Genomic DNA, 22,242 nt, shown 5'->3' on the forward strand with positions numbered 1-22,242 from the left:
GTATATGGTCCACCTTTATGCAGAGGTATGACTGTTGCTGTCCTTCACTCTGCTGGGACAAAGCCAGTCTGGAGGCTGTGATTAAATACAAATCCTACTGGACCTGATAAGTCCTGACTTAAGCTGTTTAAGAGGCAACTTGGTATATCGTCAGGTTTCATTGAAGCCACGTTTTTAGCTTTAGAGAGTGCAGTGGCAACCTGTTATTTAGTGATAACTGGCAGTGGAGTGGTGGTGCATATTTCTTGGGGAGAACTGGGGGTGATGTGGAGGTGAAATTTGAGCTGAATTTGTCAGCCAGCAGCTATGGTATATCTTCTAGCTGAGTATAGGTGATGCAATCTACAACTAATTCCACACATTGTTGGGTGTTTCCCTTAACACCTTAGCTTTTGAGGGTATTGAGGCTATTTGTGCTTCAAAGTCTGCTCTCATATTTGACTAGTTCCCTGATTCTCTTGTTTAGACTGATGAGGAACATTTTGCTCTGTTGTGCACATTTCCTCTAGGCGGACAAGACACTCTAAATTGGCCATAGGTGTGTGTGTGTGTGTGTGTGTGTGTGTGTGTGTGTGTGTGTGTGTGTGTGTGTGTGTGTGTGTGTGTGTGTGTGTGTGTGTGTGTGCAAGTGACTGGTGCAAATAAACTACCGCAGCATGGCTAGCCACCCCAGTGGTGTAAACCTTGGCTCAGGATGATTGTCACTGCTGAAGTGACACCTTAACCCCATGTGCAAAATGGGAAAAAGGGGTTGAGGGTGGGTGGATGGAGGGGAGCAGACAGGGGTATTTGTGAATACTAGAATGGAGCAAAGTAAGTGGAGATAAGTTAGGGGGATAAGCTAAGAATTGTAGGGTTTTAGGTAGGTAGATAGATCTATAGGTATTTTAGGTATGACGTATGGGTTTTCTGGTTCGTGGGGGGACCCATAGCTACCAAGAATATAATAATGGATTTTTCCCATGGTTAGTTGGACATGGAGTAGCTCAAGCATATCATATTATTTGCTAGCCTTAAGGTGTGCATATCATATCTCTCAAATGTACAGATTTTTTGCATAATGTCCACATTTTTGCCACATATTATTGGTCCATTTTTCATAAAATTGTGGTTTTCTGGCAAATTAGTGGCAAATTATTAAAGATTACAGTTAGAAAATAATGACAGACATTTGAGTTTTACACTTCATACCCTTCGAGAAATTCATGCTATTGCAAAATCTGTTATTCTATCAAGCTTCTAAGCTTGTAAGAGCAATATTTAAAAACTGTCCATATTTTTGGGCCTTTGTCCCACTTTTATTTATAGCTTTGTTCAGATTTCTTGCTCTAAGATAAAGCCTAAGAAATTCTCTGTGTATGTATCACTCAAAGAAACAAATTAACCAATAACAAAAAAAAAAGTGAAACGTGCAGCCTAAGTAAAGTGTCTATCTGCCTCATAGAACACCAATACCAACCCAAGCAGATTTCTTAAAACAGAAAACAAAACAGAGCAGTAAAGCAGAAAGCAGCTCTATCAGTTTAAGCAACTCACAGACAAAAAACATAGATTTACTTTTCTCACCCAGCAGGGGACCCAACAGTGTTTGTAATTTTTGCAGGTCGTGAGTCTTATCAGAAAAGTCAAAGACCCAGAAATTCTCTGAATCCACACACACACACACACACACACACACACATATATATATATATATATATATATATATATATATATATATATATATATATATATATTATGGTTGCCAGCTGTCCAGAATTCTTCCGGACTGTCTGGATCCGGAAAAACAGAAAATGCCTGTATTGTTCGAAAAAAATGGTGCACATTTTCTTTTAGTTTAAAAAAATTAATTTTTTTTTTTTTAGGGGCGTTCTTCTTTAAGAACATCCTTTGCATCCAGGTGCAAATGAGGAAAACAGCTTCTGTGTGATTGTTGTTTATGTCTGTTTTCCGCGTGCATGCAGAATTTGAATTAGAAAGAAGACATTTGGACTGTATGCTGAAAAGCCTCAGGCAAAGCACGAGTCCAGCTGGTATTTGCTCTGAGTTTTCTCTAATCCAGTCATAACTGCGGCGCACGCAATGTTTTTTTTTTACCTCAGCTTTAACCTTTAGCTGAGGTAAGACTCCTCTGTTTTCTGAGTTACTTTGGCAAAGATTTATGATTTTATTGTATTACCTTTTCTGGAGCTTAATAATAACCAAGTAATTATCAGCATTCTTATCGGAGAGAATGCCAAGTTTGGTAGTAGTTTAACTGTTCCATTTTTAGGGTGACTTTGTAGTAGAACACCGAAATAGTGTATCTTGTAACACCCAATGAAGAAAATTCAGCCAGTTCTTGTTGTTTCACTATGCTAGTAAGTAAGTAAATATGTGAACTATTTTCTAACAGTTTGTGTTTGCTAAGCCTCAAAAGAACATGTTACTAAATAAAGAACTGCAACATCTAGCATTTTTGAAGAATAAAATAAATAAAATAATAAAGCAAATATAAACATTTATTTAAATGTTTAGTTATTTTAATAACAAAAGGGAATGCATCATTTTGTGAGTTTTTAAGTTAAAGGTTCAGTAAAATGAGTTTTCAGACAATCTTATGTTGTAGCATTTCCAAATCTAAGCGAAGATAACTTGGTATTTTACAAAGAACAACAACAGTGCACCACTTCAATTGATATTTGTCCCTGGGGATTTTCTTACTGAAGCTACTAGGCTGCTGGTACTTATGAGTAATTGATTTGCTGTTTGCCTCTTGTTTGTTTTACTTCATTGTTATTGACTTAATGAGTAATTACCCTGAGGGAGACAGAAGGGAGGGGGCTTTATTGGCAAGCATTAGTCCTGGACAGAATGCTAGTCCATTGCAGGATACATGAGTATGGTCCTGTGGCGGTACACAGAATGAAAATTATATCAAACCTCTGGGCCTGAAAGAGTCTCAAAAGTAGAATGTAAAACTGGTTGCCATTGCTAGATTTTAGGCCTTGTCCAGACATTTCCAATGAGTTTGAGGTGTGTGTGAGAGAGTGAAATGCCCTAGTGAGGCTTAGCAGGTGGTTACTAATTTGCTTAGGCTCAAGCCCTGTACCTTAGTTACAGGAAACAACAGCATGAATCCTCTACCCCAACTACCAAGCTGCGATTTTCAAGGAACTGAGTCTCAGGTGCATTTTTCAAGGAATTTAGTTTTAACTACCTTTTCAAGGAATTGTGAGCTTCAAGGGAAAAAAAGATTTCTGCTACTCATGCTAAGTCTGTTTACGAAGTACAACTGTTTTGTTTAGCAAATGGTATCACTACTGTGGTTTAGAACTTTAAAGCAGTATTAGCAGTAAAACAGGTAGCATACTTGCATATTGTATATTGATCTAGAAGGCTGTGGGATCTACTTCCACAGCATATAGATGGATTGTTCATACTGTGTTGTATTTTAATGGGGTAGGGTGCTGCAGTCCTGCGTATGTTCCCCTTTGGATGAGATGCCTTGTAACTATGAACCTGTTTTCAGTTTGCCATCCATTTCCTATTGCAATATTACTAGCTTACCATTTTTTTAATGTAACATAGGCAATCAATTCTCCAAGGGCAGCATGCATTGATTTGTAGATGAAACACTGAAATATAAAATTGTTTGCTAGGAGCAACCTTTTATTAGTTACAGATCTCTTTAATGAGGAATTATTTAGATGCATTTTACTTCTGCAAACATTGTGCACATTGACTGATATTGGTGAATTCTAATGACAGAAGTTTGAGTGGCCTTTTATGGTTGAAATATTCTGCATTGGGCAGTTTTGTCATTAGTGGTTCATGTGTTTTGTTTCAATGCTTATTGGCAAAATGTTTAAAACTATAAATTTAACACATGGTCTAACAAGTGGTGCTGTATATAACTTAATTATTATGTATTATAATTTAATACAGTCAGGAAGGTGAATCAAAGAACTTTTGCATGGCCTTAAAAATGTGTGCAAGGGGCTTATGATTTGAAAAAACCCAAAGGTAAACTTAATCTACCACTGGCCAGATGCATTTTCTTTGAATGTAGGCTTCAATGCTATTTCAGTGAATGTGAGTTTTAAGGCAAAGAAGTATTAAAGCTATGCCTGTTTTTATTGAGAGACTGTATATCTTTGTTTAGTAAATGTCTATTAGTGTTTGTGCTGTAAAATTCGAAATAAAAGTTTTACATTAAATCCAAATATGTTTAATCATTGTAGAAGTAAAGCAGAAAGCAGTATGCACACAGAGTTTTAAACAATATTTATGGGAAATGGGGAGAAATGGAGAGATAGCAAAAAAATGGGACACCAGAATGGCTACATGGGAGGGTACTGCATTTTGCTTTTACATACATGTCCATAATTTTCGATCTATTTGATCTATTTAAATCCATTGAATACTACTTTTGTCGAATGCATATCAACCCAAATTGATTGACATTATGTATGTTGACGTATATTATACATGCAAAGAGCAAACAAACACAAAAAAAAAAAAAAAAAAAAAAAAACAAAGAAAGCAGCATTTTTTATAGGGTGAGTATGCCACAATGAACTAGTCCTATTGACCTATATCGCTCACTCCATGGCTCTTTTGTCATGATCATTTGAACATTTATTTGAACTTCTTACTAACTGTTTTTGGAACTCTGGTACTCTGTAGCATCTCAGTCTAACCTTCATTCTGATGGTTTTGTCTATATTACGTTCCCTTAGTTATTTCTCCAAGGCATCGCTGAAAACATTTATTTGTTTCTTATTAAAGTTCTCTCAACTCCTGCTTTTGTACTTTTAACAAGGATCCTTCTATCTCCCCTTCAGGTAGAGATTTCTTGATCTGTCTTGTATAAACTTCAGCTTGTAACATCTGTTTAAAATTCTCTGCTTCTCTAAATCTCTTCACTGTATTAATGTGATACCTCTGCTCTGTCTTTTGCTTTCCTGTCTAACCTTATTTTTTACTGAATACATTATTTCCATCACCTCAAATATCTCCTGCCTTTTGGCCAGAAATATGTTTTCAGTAGAGGGCATTGGCTTTAATACCTGGTCTCCTAGGTTAAATGCTCTTACGTCAGGCATTCTTATTATAAACTCATTGTATTTCCTGAGTTCTCTGCCTGTGCAACCTAACTATGGATATTTAATCCTGCATACAGACTAATAAATTACACTTTTATATGGTGTTTTCTTTTTCCCAAATTTCCTTAGCAATATCAATAAGCCCTCTGGGATGCCTGTAGGGTTGCTAACTTTTCATGTCAAAAATTCTGGACATGTATGTGAAAGCAAAATGTGGCACACACACCCCCCACGCAGCCATTCTGGGTGTCCCATTACTTGGCTATATCTCCATTTTTCCCCAGTTCCCATAAATACTGTTCAAAACTCTGTGTGCATTTCTAAAGCAGAAAGCAGTATAGATTAATGATTACAGATATTTGGATTTAATGTAAAGCTTTTATTTCAAAATTTACAGCACAAACACTAATAGACATTTACTAAACAAAGATATACAGTCTCCCAATAAAAACAGACATAGTTTTAATACTTCTTTGCCTTTAAAACTCACATTCACTGAAACAGCATTGAAACCTACACTCAAAGAAAATGTATCTGGCCAGTGGTGGATTAAGTTTACCTTTGGGCTTTTTCAAATCATAGGCCCCTTGCACACATTTTTAAGGCCATGCAAAAGTTCTTTAATTCACCTTCCTGACAGTATTAAATTATAATACATAATAATTAAATTATATCCCTTGTATAATACAGCACCATGTGTTAAATTTATAGTTTTAAACATTTTGCCAATAAGCATTGAAACAAAACACATGAACCAATAATGACAAAACTACCCAATGCAGAATATTTCAACCATAAAAGGCCACTCAAACTTCTGTCATTAGAATCCACCAATATCAGTCAATGTGTACAATGTTTGCAGAACTAAAATGCATCTAAATGATTCCACATTAAACAGATCTGTAACTAATGAAAAGGTTGCTGCTAGCAAACAATTTTATATTTCAGTGTTTTATCAACAAATCAATGCATGCTGCCCTTGAAGAATTGATTGCCTATGTTACATTAAAAAATGGTAAGCTAGTAATATTGCAATAGGAAATGGATGGCAAACTGAAAACAGGTTCATAGTTACTAGGCATCTCATCCAAAGCAGGACATACTCAGGGCTGCAGCACCCTACCCCATTAAAATACAGTACAGTATGAACAATCCATCTATATACTGTGGGAGTAGATCCCACAGCCTTCTAGATCAATATACAATATACAAGTATGCTACCTGCTGTGCTGCTAACACTGCTTTAAAGTTCTAAACCACAGTAGTGATACCATTTTGCTAAACAAAACAGTTGTACATTGTAAACAGACTTAGCATGAGCAGCAGTAATCTTCGTTTCCCTTGAAGCTCACAATTCCTTAAAAAGGTATTCAGAACTAAATTCCTTGAAAAATGCACCTGAAACTCAGTTCCTTGAAAAACACAGCTTGGTGGCTGGGGTAGAGGATTCAGGTTCTTGTTTCCTGTAGCAAAGGTACAGGTCTTGAGCCTAAACAAAGTAGTAACCACCTGATAAGCCTCACTAGGGCATTTCACTCTCTCACACACACCTCAAACTCAGTGCAAGAAATCTGGACAAAGCCTAAAATCTAGCAATGGCAACCAGTTTTACATTCTACTTTTGCGACTCTTCCAGGCCCAGAGGTTTGATATCATTTTCATTCTGTGTACTGCCACAGGACCATACTCATGTATACTGCAATGGACTAGCATTCCGTCTAGGACTAATGCTTGCCAATAAAGCCCCCTCCCTTCTGTCTCCCTCAGGGCAATTACTCATAAGTCAATAACAATGAAGTAAAACAAAAAAGAGGCAAACAGCAAATCAATTACTCATAAGTACCAACAGCCTAGAAGCTTCAGTAAGAAAATCCCCAGGGACAAATATCAGTCGAAGTGGTGCACTGTTGTTGTTCTTTGTAAAGCACCAAGTTATTTTGCTTAGATTTGGAAATGCTACAACATAAGATTGTCTGAAAACTCATTTTACTAAAGCTTTAACTTAAAAACTCACAAAATTATGCATTCCCTTTTGTTACTAAAATATTAAAACATTTAAATGAATGTTTATATTTGCTTTACTATGTATTCTTCAAAAATGATAAATGTTGCAGTTCTTTATGTAGTAACATGCTCTTTTTAAGCTTAGCAAACACAAACTGTTAAAAAATATTTCACATATTTACTTACTTATTAGCATAGCGAAACAACAAGAACTGGCTGAATTGTCTTCATCAGGTGTTACAAGAACCACTATTTCGGCATTCTACTACAAAGTCATCCTAAAAATGGAGCAGTTAAACTACTACCAAATTTGGCATTCTCTCTGATAAGAATGCTGATAATTACACTTGGTTATTATTCAGCCCTGGAAAAGGAAATACAATAAAATCATAAATCTTTGCCAAAGTAACTCAGAAAACAGAGGAGTCTTACCTCAGTTAAAGGTTAAAGCTGAGGGGGAAAAAATATTGCATGTGTTGCAGTTATGACCGGATTAGAGAAAACTCAGAGCAAATACAAGCTGGACTCGTGCTTTGCCTGGGGCTTTTCAGTATACAGTCCAAACATCTTTTTTTAATTCAAATTCCACGTGCACGCTGAAGACAGATGCAAACAATAGTCGCACAGAAGCTGTTTTCGTCATCTGCCCCAAGACACAAAGAATGTTCTTAAAGAAGAACACCCCTAAAAAAAAAAAATTTAATTTTTTTTAAACTAAATGAAAATGTGCACCATTTTTCCAGACAATACAGGCATTCTCCATTTTTCCGGACAGTGTCCTTTAATTCCGTACAGTCCAGAAGAATTCTGGACAGCTGGCAACCCTAGCCGCTGCCATATAGAAGTCAAATTAAATAAACCCAGTTAAAGCATGTGGAGCCTCTCTGATTGTAAACCATATGTATGATAAAACCCAGTTCTAGGTTTTACTATCTGCATCAACAAAATTCCCCAACATAGATTTCACACTGTTTTATTAAACATTTCTACTAATACAAAATTCTGAGGAGGGTAGACTGATGTCTTTAACTGTCTGACTTTAAAGTAATTCATACCTCTCAACTGTACAGATTTTCGCAGAATGTCCAGGTTTTGGCCTCATATTTTTAGTCTGCTCTTCATAAAATTGTGGTTTTCTGGCAAATTAGTGGTAAATCGTTAAAGATTGAAGTTAGAAAATAGTGACAGATATTTGAGTTTCGGAGTTCATATCCTTCAGAAAATTCAAGCTAATGCAAAACCTGTTATTCTATCAACTTTCTAAATTTGTAAAAGCAATATGTAAAAAGTGCCCCTATTTTTGGGCCTTTATCCCAATTTTATTTATAGCTTTGTTCAGATTTCTTACTCTAAGAGGTTGAGAGGTATGAACCTGACATAATTAATACAGTATCCTTGATAGAAGGGAATCTCCTTGTCAGCAGCTACTGCCTTATGGATACCCACACAACGATAACAGTACCAGATCCCTGGCAGTAGCCTTAATATTAGCTTTGCATAATTGCTGTGCTTCTGAATTAGCCTTAATATTAGCTTTGCATAATTTCTGTGCTTCTGAAAATGTGGTAGCATAGTCCATTAAAACCACAATTTACTGTTCAGGGTCAATGGTGGGATCATGGGATATATTTTTCTGTCATTCTGTATAGAAAGCACAAATGTTCTCCTTCTCTTTCCTTATGCCTAGCCAGTGTGATCTGGTTAGTACCCTTGCTTAGCTTGGCAATCGCTGGGTAACCTTCTAGCACATAACTATGGGCCAGCTTCATTATTAGTGTTCTATAAGGCCTTGACACTGGTAACTGATACAGAATGGCTTACTTTTCTTTATTTAATCTATATAAGAGGAAGTAATTTAGTTCAAAATAGAGGTAAGAAGTAATGGAAATATCTCATTCACTGGCTTCCATACAACCTTGATTATATTCTGTTTTGCCCTACTTAAAGTATAATTTTCACCAGTGCCTTTTAATATTTAAGAAGCTTATCTAAGTCCACTGACTCAGAATTGCTTTCTTCAGAAACTTTCCCTGAAATAGGAGATTAAATTTTGCCCCACAAAACACATATGCTACAGCTTTTTTTATATACTCTCCTAAAAAGGTTATGTATAAACAAAAATCACTGTTGGGTTTGCTCTGTCTGTTATGTGCAAAGGCCTCTTGAATGCTCTCTTTTGTTTTAGGTTGCCATCTGACTACCGTAGTTTGATCTGATACTACCATCTCACATTCTTTTCCTTCCTTACAATGCCCTTTCATTGCAAAAGGTATCTCAGAAAAAAAATCATCAGGTTTGCTTCCTTCATAGTTACAGGTTCCTGTGTGGAGAGCTTCCCTTTATTTGCAATCTTTGCTGTACACTAGCCAAAATAGGCTCAGCATTTTACATTCTCCTGCCTATTTTGCTTTCTGTACTCACACTAGTCTGGTGGACCTCATTCAGTGCCTTTCTTTCTATTTTGTCCTCTCTGTTTTTTGTGCTAACTTTTCTTTTAAGTATCTAAGTGTACTTCTGTCTTGAACTGACTTGTTAAAATACTTCTTATTAGTTTATTTTCACGTCCTACACTGACATCTCCTACACTTTTGAGTTTATATTGCTGTGTCTTTGGAGTTTGTATCTGATAACAGACAAGATTTACTGTCTAACTATAACTGAATTCTAGCTACTTTTTTAGTTTTCTTTTCAATTACTTTCTCCTGATTTTGATTGGATCTTTGTATGAGTGCTACTGACTTCCTACATCCCCATATTATTATACTAAATAGATCTATCATCTTGTTACAGTGATTCTACAAACTCTTCCTTCTATTTTTTTCCACAGTGCTTTAAAATGTGTAAGGTCTTCTCTTGACATTAAATCAAGAGTTAAATCAGAGGTTACAGTCACAGAATGTAACATTCCTTCCAGAACTTTCTGACTTTCCATGCATATAAGGAGATACTTTTATCTGATAACCATGAATACATATTACTTCCACTTTTCATTGTTAATAATTTTTTTACTTACACATTTGGAGAAGCTTAACAAGAGCAACTGTGCCTTTAGAGTTTTCCAGGCCATTGACCTCCATTCCTTCTAAAAATACAGTACCTTTTACTAGCTAGTTGAAATATAATGACACAAGGTTGACTCCAATATGCTAGATATTGAAGTAAAGTCATTAATAGTATGCATTTCAGTTTTCACAACAATATTCTCTTTTGTAGCACTGAGGCAGCATGCCCCCCCCCCCCCACAACATTTGGAAAAAATAACACATTAATTACTAATTTTTGTTTCACAGAAGCAGGTGCTTCTTTTACTGTAGTTTTAGATTTAGTAGCACACATTTACTATTGAGCATTGTGTTATTGACTAATAAGTGCCCTGCTAGAGTTATTAGATTAACAGCTGGCAGCTGACACAGACGGTTATATCTGTGAGAAGTAGTTCACTTGGTGCAGGGTTCAGTTCCCTCAGCCCTCATTCACCTACTGTGCGACCTTCAGCAAGTAAATTAACCAGAGAGTACTTTTGGGCAACTAAGAATTTGAGTTAGGCTCTTCAACAGATCCCTGGAGTACCCAATAATTTATCAGATTTTTTGGGGGTCATTTAACAGTACTCAGTTTCTTATATTACTAAACAAATTTCTTTTGAATATATCTACTACTAAAACTTCTAAAATGTATGATTTACATTTGCAGTCAGGTTCAAACCAAAGTTTTAAAGCATGCTTTAAGGCATGCATCTGTGTATTTACCGATTTCAAGTTCAGTTATGAAACTTCATTGTGTGTGTCTCAGAGTTTACCAGTGCTAATGAAAAGTTGTTTCTTAAATCTGTCATATTTCACACAATCAGTCTCAGCCATGTCTATCTTCATTTCAGTGCCTCCACTTGCCAGCTAGAATGACATAATTATTTGTCTGATATGATCAACTCCTGTGCATTGTAGCAGCATAGTGCTCAAATGTCTGGTTCATTTTTCTTAGCTAGTTACTTCATAGGATTCATAGTTTTGGGATTGCCAGCAATGATGGCCACCATAATCACCTATTTTTATAGCTGCATTAGCTTTTGGTCAGGTTCGACTAAAGGTTCTTTGATTTTTCTTAGTAATAGCTCCATGGTTGTAAACACCAGTTACTTGCTGAAAAACACAATATTCACAGTACAATAAGGAATTTTTAGTTTAAATATGGGTTCACTTGACAGCAGATGTACTGTGAGAAGTGTTATTATGGAAAGTCTCTGGCCAGCTGCTCCTGAACAGACCACCAGTGTAAGTCTAAAAGCACACTGGAGACAGGATTATATTAGCAAATCTTTAGTTAACAAACCAACACAGCTTTAGAGAGTCAGCTAACACAAATTGTAGCATAGTTACTTCTCATAACAGTGCCTGGTTCATACAGTGCCATCAAGACACAAAAACAAAAGTCCAGGATTGCAAACCTCTTTCAAGTTTAGCTTCCACTTCTGTGAGCAAGTATTAATGTGGGGTACACTCCACAGATGAGTCCAAACTAGGTTGTCTTATTCCACATTTCCAGATCTTCCTTCAAATGATTTTCCAAGTGAGGGACTAACTTCCTGAATTTAGCCCTCTGGACTCCTTACTTTTACACCATAGTTATTACCATTAAGACTTTGTGTTCTAGCTAATTCTTAAAATATTCTTGCACTTCATATTGCATTATACATTTTAAGTACACACTTCAAGGTGCATACACATTTGCATTAACCGTGTTGCTATATATCTATCTGGCTATCTATCTATATACTTTGAATGTTTGAAATAACCAAATGTTGTTACTACCATGACAACAAAATGTCAACAATGCAAACAGTGACTCATCACTAAGCATGCACTGAGGAAAGTTCTTGCAGCATGCAACTAAAACAATGAAAAAGTAAAAAAACATGCAGGTGGGACAACCCCCCTTCCTTGCATCCCACACACACTAATTATATTCACTAACAGTAAGATAGAAAAATACTGGGGAAGGTGCTATCTATTTAGTAAACCAAGAGGTAACAGCAAAAAAAGATGTCAACTTTAATGACAGTTGGCTAAATTAGGGTTTCCATATATATATATATATATATATATATATATATATATATATAAATACATATATATATATATATATATATATATATATATATATATATATAGCGTTGTCACCTCACAGCAAGAGGTTCTCTAGTTCAATTCTCGGCTGGATCACCTTCTGCGTAGAGTCTGCATGTCCTCCCCATGCTCAAATGACATTAAAGACATGCAGTTAGATGTGTGTGTGAATGGGTGTGCCTTCTTTGAAAGTTGGGCATCGGGCTGGCAACTCAGCACTGTAAAAATTCATTGCCACTCTTTAGTGGACTGGAGTTCTGCTGTAGCGTCCCCTAACCGGGAAAAGCTGAAAGACAATTTTATATATATATATATATATATATATATATATATATATATCCCACATTTAATTAGAGTATATTTCATTGATTTTATTTTATTTCTGATTTGAATGAAGTGAATGGTAACTGATATTTACATGCCATTCACTAACAGTACACAATGGCTTGAAGGGTCATTTTGCAAGACTGGGAGAGAGCTGAGTTGCGGATTTAGCATTTTAATCCACCACTATAAGATCTCAAAGTCAGTATGTTTATAGTTCTGATGGGTATAGGAGGTGCACATGGCTCACCTCTTCCAAAATATCTGCTTTTATTGTTTGCTTCCATTGTTTTTTGTCCAATGGGTTTAACTTCTTTAGGGGTTTTTGATTCTTTTTTTCCCAAAGTATGGTCTGTCCGTGTAGTAGCATTGGATGTTTGAAATCAAAAAAATTTTTTAACACACTTACAATTTAATTCAATATTTCAAAAATATAATATTTTTTCATTAATATAATATTTCAATATCTTAACTTATTTCATTTTAATTCCTTTTTATACACTTCAAATATTTAAATTATTCAAATAAACATATATTTACATATCATTTTTTGAAAAAAATTTTTAATGTTAAAACGTATATATATTACATATTTTTAATACATTTGAAATTTATTGAATTTATTGATTATATTGCACAAAATGCATTAATTAGAGATATATACATTTTATCACACTAACATATCATCATTATTGTGTAATATATGCTTTATATACATTTAAATGTTTTTCATACATGGTACCAGTTTTAAATAATTCACATTTTGCATTCACATTCATTTTCATAACATACATACATTATTTCAGTGGGCATTAGTTAGTTACTTACACACTATTATATAAAACGCACTATATATGCACATTTGCATGGGTTTTTTTTTTTACCCATACAAATTAGAGTTCATGTTTTACTTTTGTATATAAAGTTTCGCACTGTTTATTAAATGTTTTTTATTCATCGCATGGAGGGAACACAATGTTGTTTTATGTCTTTTTCAACCTCGGTTTCCATTTTAAATAATGTTTCAATTAACCATGTTATATAATCATGTTAATTGATTGGTTAATTTGTTTGGTTATTTAAGCGGCTTTTTCTTGTTTGTAATTGTGTTCTGAAGAAGTCCGTGGAGACGGACGAAACCTAGGTCGACGCAAGTGTTTCTTTGTGTATTTGCAAATAAAACCTATTTGGTGCATTCACTGGAGCGTTTATTGGCCTTGCATCATTACATTTTATCTCCTTTGTGGTTGAAGCAGTGTTTTGGTACAGCACCTCCACTCCGGCTGGGTGCTTTCTCTTCCATTAGTTTTTTGTTCGGTGAGCATTGGATGTTTGAGACAGATCCTCAGTATATTTATTTATTTGTGTGTTTATTTACTTATTAACTATACTTCATTAACTGGGTATGTGAACTGCTCCAGGAACTCCTTCCAACCATAACCTGGGCCACAATGGCAAAGAGAATAACAAGTAGGACATGCACTTAGGTGTACAAAGAAAAAAAAAATACTGCCATTGTGTTTACAAGTACAGTTACAGAGTTTGGGTAAAAGATTATCAAAAACACGGATTCTCTTATTTCATGATCATATGCAATCATATGCATGGTCACCAACCAATGATCAAGGTTATACTTCAGTATGTGTAACTTATCTGAAGACCCAATCAAAGCAGTTAACCTTTTCCACAATTCAGGAATTGTTGATGTTACAAAAGATTGTCTTAATCCTGAATTAAATGTTTTCATATGTAACTTCAAATCATTACTTCTAAATGTATAACAAGACTAAAATGGTCCTATGTTTAATATAGGTTGTAAAGTTTCGTCATAAAACACCTTATATGCTGGGTCCCATTCAGAAGCTAGAGACCATATGATCAACTTTTCATAAAGTCAAAGCTTTTGAATGGAGATCGTGGTACAGTTGGGGTGAGAGAATTTACCCCTTTTCCTCACTGTAGTGCAATCTCTGAGTTGATATATGCAATATGCAAGGGGTATGGGTGCACAGCCCCCCACATGAGAGGTGCTGGGGGGGTTGCCCTCTCCCCCTCCTACAAAAACATAGATTTTTATGGTTTCCTGAAGTTCAACATTCAGGAAAAAATTATCATATGGTCTTGACCATATGAAATTCAACTTTTTGAAAAGTTGAACTTCTGAATAGGATCCATATGCTGATATTAGTTTATCTCTTATACAGTGATACTTCAGGGTATATCATTTAAATGTTTACATCTGTTTTTGTATGTCATTTCCCTCATTTGTAGAATTAAATTTTCTTAGGAAAGTTCCTTTGGACAGATTCCAATATTTCAAGCTGACCAACATTATAAGGGCAGAATACATTATTGTACTAAATAAGTGGTCTGTTAAATGCCTTGTACAAATTTGTCAAGCATGTAGCATCTCTTGTAGATAGATTTTTTCATCATAAGCCCAAGATGTTTCATGGATTGACAATTTAATGTGTCAACATGTTTTCCAAAGGAAAAGTTGGTGGTCATAAATATACTCAGATCTTTTTAATTTTCTATTGTCTTTAAATATCATTGATGACAGAGATATTTGATAAACAATTCTAGGTTTGCAAAGTACATGCAATATTTGTCTTACTAAATTTGAGATTGGTGATTTCAGCTCAAACTCCTATTTCCTTTATGTAAATAGTAATATTAAAAAATTAGTTTTCATTAGACATTAGAAATATTTAGTAAGCTGACAGGATTCATTTTTGAGGAATAGTGGCAAACACAATATTAAAATGGGTAGCCAACAAAGATAAGCCCCAAGGAACACCCGTCTTAACTGGTAAATATCCAGATCCTGTTCCTTGCATTATTATAAACTGAGATCTCATTGTCAGCAATGACTTGATCCATCTAATAATATATGACTTAAAGTTTGAATTCCATAGATATAAGAATAAAAGAATGAGGCAAGGAATCAAAGATGTTTGCTAAATCTAAATAAATGCCAACTGATGAAAGACCTAGATCTAAGGCCATGGAAATGTGATTACAAAATTGAACAAAGTTAGTTAATGTTAAATTACCCTTTATGACACCATGTGGATTATTAAATCAAAATTATTTCCTTTTATATTCATGATGTCACTGATGTACCATTCAAGATATATGCCTAAAATTTAATTTAGGGTAATTGGTCAATAACTGTCAACCTCATCTTTATGCCCTTGTTTAAAATTCAGAGTTATATTGGATACTTTTCAGGATCCAAGGATAGAACTAATCTGAAGGAGATTATTAAACATACACTTGAGTAATGGACCAAAGTATCCTTAAAGTTATTTAGCAAAATAGACAAGAAGTTTTCCAGTCCTATAGATATCAGATTCTACAGTCATATTCAGACATAGCACTTCTATTGAAGTGTCACAGTAATGATCCACAATGCCTGATTTAAAATCATTAACACCAATGTTAATCATATAATTGTTGAATTTTCTGCCTATCATCTTAGGATCATGAATAAAATTATTATTAGCCTTTGATGTCTAGACAGACTGTTGGTGCTTGTTGCCTCTAATAAATTATTTGTAATAGTCTTTTAAATTAAATGTACTTTCTCCTAATATATTTGCATAAACTAACTTCCTCTACCAGATTTTTATTTTCAGTTTATGACTAACTTTATTTAATCTTCTTTTGTTGGATCCAATAGGGTATTTTTATACATTCTAAAATTATTTTCATTTTCTTGTAGAGCATGCTTTATTTGTGATGCCACCAAAAAGATAGTCTAGATCTTATTTGTATTGTCTGCTAACACATTTTCTTAAAATGGCTTTCTCTTCCAGAATTGTATTTTTAATTTCTTGATAACTTTATTTAACCTCCTTTGGCTGGATACAATAGGGAATTTTATAGATGTTAAAAGTTATTTTCTTTTTTTGTATTGCTTAATTTACTTGTGAAGTCACGAAAAATTATGTATATCTTCTTCTTTCTGTTAGCTTAATTTATTTCTGATTCCACAAAAAGGATAGTCTACGTTTTAATTCTTGATATTTAACAGTCACTGTGCATTCTACTCCATGTTTTGTGATATTTTCCAATATAATGTAATCAGTCTCACTGATGATTTATTTATTTATTTATTTTACATTTGTTGACCGGGATAGTCCGACTGGATACATGTCCATTTTCAGCGGAGGCCCGGGGAGAAAAGCTCGAAGATAATAATACACATTGAACATTTAGTAAATGCTAGTTTCAAGCAGATTACAGTCATAAACAATACCAGCATTTAGCACATATAGTACATATTATAAAACACTTTACAAAACATAACATTATTTTCAAAGTTAAACATACATAACATTACATTCAGGTTTAAGACACACTGAGCAGCAGTTATGCAATTGACCCTTCCTGAAATGGAGTGGTAGAAAAAAGTTAGAAGTAGTTGAAGGTAAGGCACCTAAGAAATAGAGAGGTCACTAGTCGGGGTTAGTGCAAGGACATATCCAATGAGTTTTGAAGTATTTCTTGAGTTTGTTTTTGAATTGAGTTAGTGAGGGTTCTAGGGTCAAGTCAGCTGTGAGTCTGTTCCATATTTTTCCAACAGAGTTGGCAACCAGAGAGTCCCCAGCTGAGTAGTTGGATTTGTATGCTTGAACTAAGAGTCTAATGAATGATTGCAGTGGCTGGGTGCTGGTGTAGGGGCTGATAATATTTTTTAGTGCAGGTATATTTTCTGGTTGGTAAAGGACTTTATGTGCCACTATTAGCTGGATGAACTGCAGTAGGCTTGGCAGTTCAAGCCATCCTAGGCAATTTAGGTTGTGACAGTGGTGTGTCCGCTAAACTGTGCTAGTAGCAAATCTGGCAATGTGGTTATAGCAGGATGATAGTTTATTAAGATTTGTTTTGTTTAAGTTGGAGAATAGAGGTGAAGCATAGAGAAGAATTGATAGCAGATGGCAATGGGCGATTGCAGTTCTAGCAAGTGGGGTAAGGGAAGGTTTGATTCTCTAAAGAGAGCCAAGTTTTTTATTAATGGTTTTAATAGTTTGATTGATATGCGCATTAAACTTCAGGTTATCAACTATGACACCCAGTAGTTTAGTTTGGGCTTCTGGGGAGATGATAGTGCCATTGTTAGTAGTTATGTTGAAGGCTGGCAGGGGGGTCCTGCATGTGGGGGAAAAGAGGAGCAACTTAGTTTTGTTGGGGTTTAGGATTAGATGTTGATTGGAGAGCCATTTTTCCACTGTATTGAAGGTAATTTGGGTTAATGTGAATAAAGTAGCTGGTGAAGTGTCAGAACAAGTCAAGGTGGAGTCATCCGCATATTGAATGCAGGTAGCATCTGGGGTGACTGAATGAAGGTCATTGATAAAGATGGAGAAAAGAAGGGGTCCTAGTATAGAGCCCTGGGGGACTCCTAATATGATGGGTAGGTGAGATGATAGCTTGTCCTGCTATAGGACTGCCTGTTGCCAGCCCTGCAGGTAGGATTAAAACCATTGGAGTGCATGGTTGTTTAAGGAGAAGGCCTTCAAGGTATTTATAAGCATTTTGTGGTCAACCATGTCAAAAGCCTTGGATAGATCTAGAAAGAGTGCTGAGGATAGTTTGTTATTATTGTGGTTGTGGTTAATGACATTAAAGAAAGAGAGGAGGGCAGAAATAGTACTGTGGTATGGCTTAAAGCCATGCTGAAAGCTGGACAACAGCTTGTTCTGTGTGAGATAGTGCATGCGCTGTATGTGTACACACTTCTCCATAATTTTAGCTAGAGGTGACAGAATAGCTATGGGTCTAAACTTTGGAAGTTCAGTGGAACTACCTCCTTTATGGAGAGGTATAACATGGGAGGTTTTCCATATAGTGGGTACAGTAGCTTCAGATATAGCTCTGTTGATCAAGATAGAGAGGGGATAGGCTATGGTGTCAGCAGTCTTTTGCAGATAGTCTGCTAGGAGGAGGTTGGCAGACAGGGTGGTGAGTCTTCGTTTCTTAAGTAGGGCATGAATAAGTTGAGTAGGAACAGGTTGGAAGGTAAAGTATGTTTGGGTACTGGGTGTGGCTACATTAGAATTAGAGCCATTGGGAGAGAGTTGGCTGGCTAGCGACTGGATAGTCTCTGTGAAGAAGCTGTTGAAGTTATTAGCAATGTCTACTGGGGATTTTTGTTGGGAAGCTGAGGGGGGTGGAGTGGCGGTTTGGCCTGGGTTGAGTAGTTTGTTTATTCCTACCCAGAACTTTTGAGGTTTGTTTTGTTGTTTTTGCAGTCGATGGTAGTAGTGGTTCTTTTTGTCTAAGGTTATGGATTTTTTGGTGTCATTCCTTAGCTGTCTGAATCTTAGTTGATCAAGTGGGGCTTTTGTTTTTCAGTAGGTGGCCCATGCATTGTTTCTGAGTGAAGTTTTGGTTTTGGTATCTTTAGAAAGCCATAGTGCAATATTAACTTTGGTTCTAATAGAGCAGCTGGGAGCATGGGAGTTAAGAATAGCAAGGAATTTGGTGTTAAAGTGTGCTACTGCTTCATCTAGGGGGAGACTTTTTAGTAGTGACCAATTACATGCCTTAAGTTCATTTTGAAACTTGGTGAGAATAAAGTTCTTGTTGTTTCTTAATGTTCTATAGGTGGGTTGGTAGGAGCAGTCTACTTTGAACTTGATTACATAGGTGAGACAGTGGTCACTTAGGTCATCAGGCAAAGTGCCTGATTTATAAGACTGAAGATGGGTATTGATGAGTATCCAGTCTAGGGTACTTTCCTTGTTGTTGGGTTTTCCTGTCCTGGTGGGGGAGGTTATGATTTGAGTAAATCCATAGAGGTTTATGTGTGTTGTGGGGGTTTCACAAGAGCAAGTGTTCAAGTCAGTGTTGAAATCCCCAAGAACAATTGTTACTTGGGGGTGGTTATTGGATAACCAATATAAGAAGTCGTCTAAGGTTTCTGTGTTACTCCCTGGGGGAATGTAGACACAAACAATGTTTACATTTTTGTTTTTGTTAATTTGTAGTTTTGAGATAAGAATTTCAGCATTATTGAACTGGGGTGGTTGTTGGGTGTCTATGCTGACAGATAGGGTAGACTTGTAAAGTATGGTTACCCCCACCACCCTTTCTGGTGGTACGGTCCAGTCAAAACATACTATACCCTGGTGGCAGAATCTCATGGTCCTTGGTAGCAGGCTTCAGCCACGTTTCTGTTAGGCATAATATATCTGGGGAATGAACAGTTAAGAGGGCATGGAGGTGCTGAGTTTTGTTATTTATGCTCCTTATGTTTAGATGACAGTGAGCTAGGAGGTCTATTTGTTGGAGTTATGGTGGTAGGGGATATAGTAGGGGGATTAGGGCCAACAGGTGGGGATGGACCCGGGTTTGGGTGGATATCGCCATCCTTTGTAAGGTTATAGTGTATCCTGAGTATGAGTTTTAATATTTTGAATAAAGTTTTGTAATAGTGTCTAGTTTTATGACTAATGTAACTAGGTCTAGTAAGATGGTAGTATTTAGGGGTTAAGGAGGTAAGCATGAGGGGAGTGAGTAAGGGTGCATTATTATCTGATGTAGATGGGATGGATGTTTGGAATTTAGGGTAGTGAAAACCTGGTTGATCCTGATATTCGTAGGTGGTTAGGAGATAAGGGATGAGCAAAAGGGGTAGAAGTAGAGTTAATAAGACTATTTTGGGTGATAGCATACCTATTGATTGGTACTTGAAACTTAGGCAAAAGGAATAGTAGAGTTGGAGGACTGGTGGTATCAGGTTGAGGGTGGTGCTGTTGAGTGACAAGTTGTTACCGATTGTTTTAAAAAAAGTGGGGTGTGGTCTAGTACCAATAAATGTAGCAGAACCAGGGGTGGGAGGAATTTGGGGGCAGGGAGGGGTGCGAAGCAAGCCGGAGTGAAGCAGGGATGAACCAATACCTGTACTAAGTTGTAGCAGTTTAACCTGTATGAGAAAAGAGAGGGGTGGGGGAAAAGAGAAGGCAGTAGGAGTGGTTAGAGGAATACCTTGATTGACTAACACCACACCAGAGGTAAGTTGAATGTAAGGGCCTAAAATCTGCACTCAGCACTGTAATGTTACTTGCACTCAGCACTTTAATTATGTTTAGCAGGAAAGACAGACCAACAGTATACAATTTTGAGGATTATTACAAGAGTTACTTGTTCAAATGTCAGACAAGTAAGTAAAACTTTCAACAGGAATCTATGTCTGAGTATTAGAAACCAGAAAGGTATAAATTATACCTGCAAAAATTAGGTTCAGAGAGACAAATTTAAGAGTCAGAGTACTTTAGTTACAGGGGAAGGAGGCAAACACTCAAGTAGAAAAGAGCCCTATGGCTGACCAAAATGGTGACTTGCTTAATTACACAGCATTGTAAGAGAATGCTTAACAAATGCTTTTTGTGTGTGTAACCTACTCTGATTAATTGCTGGGAGAAACAATTTTTGTTGTGTTTTCCAATTGCAATCCTGTAGACGCCATTATTCAGGAGCTGCAATTTGTTAGTGTAGGTAAATGTGAAGTTCAATCTAATTAATTGCTGGGAGAAACAATTTTTGTTGTGTTTTCCAATTGCAATCCTGTAGACACCATTATTCAGGAGCTGCAGTTTGTTAGTGTAGGTAAATGTGAAGTTCAAACTGAGTCACACCAGGTCAGCCAAGGGGGGAAGAGAGAGGAAAATCCTAAGCACCTAGATTTGAAAAAAATCTACATACTATAAGTCATAATCTGCTCTACTAGAACTGCTACCAATGCTTAAACACAATATTTATTTGTAAACTCAGACTAGATCCCAGCTCTGACAGCAGCCAGTGACACTTTCATCCTCCACACAATCAATGATCAATTTGTTAAACCAATCAAAACATTAGCAAAACATTTGCACCATTAGTAGCAACAATGTCAAATAAGATATTTCCCCTAATATTGGTAGGGGCCATCTGATGCAATCTATGGTAGAAAATGATATTAGTAGCTCCTTTGGCAAATTTATCTTTAGGAAATAAATTTGTCCAATTGATATTCAGTTAATTAAGATCACCCATTAATGGTATACTACCTTGCTACAAAATGTTATCAAGCTATGTCAGATAGCCCTAGTGTTTTGCAAAATCAAGATTTGGATTGCAATGACAAAGAACAATCCACAGTGTACTGCTGACAGAGATGCATATACATCAACAAAGGCACACTCCAGTACTACTTTACTTTTAATTAGGGTACACTTGATAGCTTAGTTAATTAACAGTAACACATCTGTTCTCTTTGCTTCACTTCTCAGATGTTCATATTTCACAAAACCAGGAAAAGCTGCATAGCTTAAATTCCATACAACCATGGTTGCTATAATTTTAAAATCACTAAGTTCAATAAAACTCTTCAAGTCATGATTCATATTGTGCATTACAAATATAGTAGGTTATAGTTATATGGTCTCTGCTATATCTTTTATCTCTGAAAATGGTTTCAATGCTCATTAATTTTACTGGCTACAAATATAACTCCATAAATTCTTAAATAGTGATTGTCCTTAGCATGCATTCTATCATCCAAAATACATTCCTCCCTAAATGTTACAAACTTTGTATCATATATCTAACATGGTTACTTAAACCAGATATTGAACATATGACCTCTGTTGTGAAGATAATCATTCCATCTATCAGAGGGAATGATTTCACTTAGAATCACCTCCAAAGATGCA

The sequence above is a fragment of the Protopterus annectens genome, chromosome 3.part1, assembly GCF_019279795.1.
Source record: "Protopterus annectens isolate FY-2018-M chromosome 3.part1, PAN1.0, whole genome shotgun sequence".
Taxonomy (NCBI): domain Eukaryota; kingdom Metazoa; phylum Chordata; order Ceratodontiformes; family Protopteridae; genus Protopterus; species Protopterus annectens.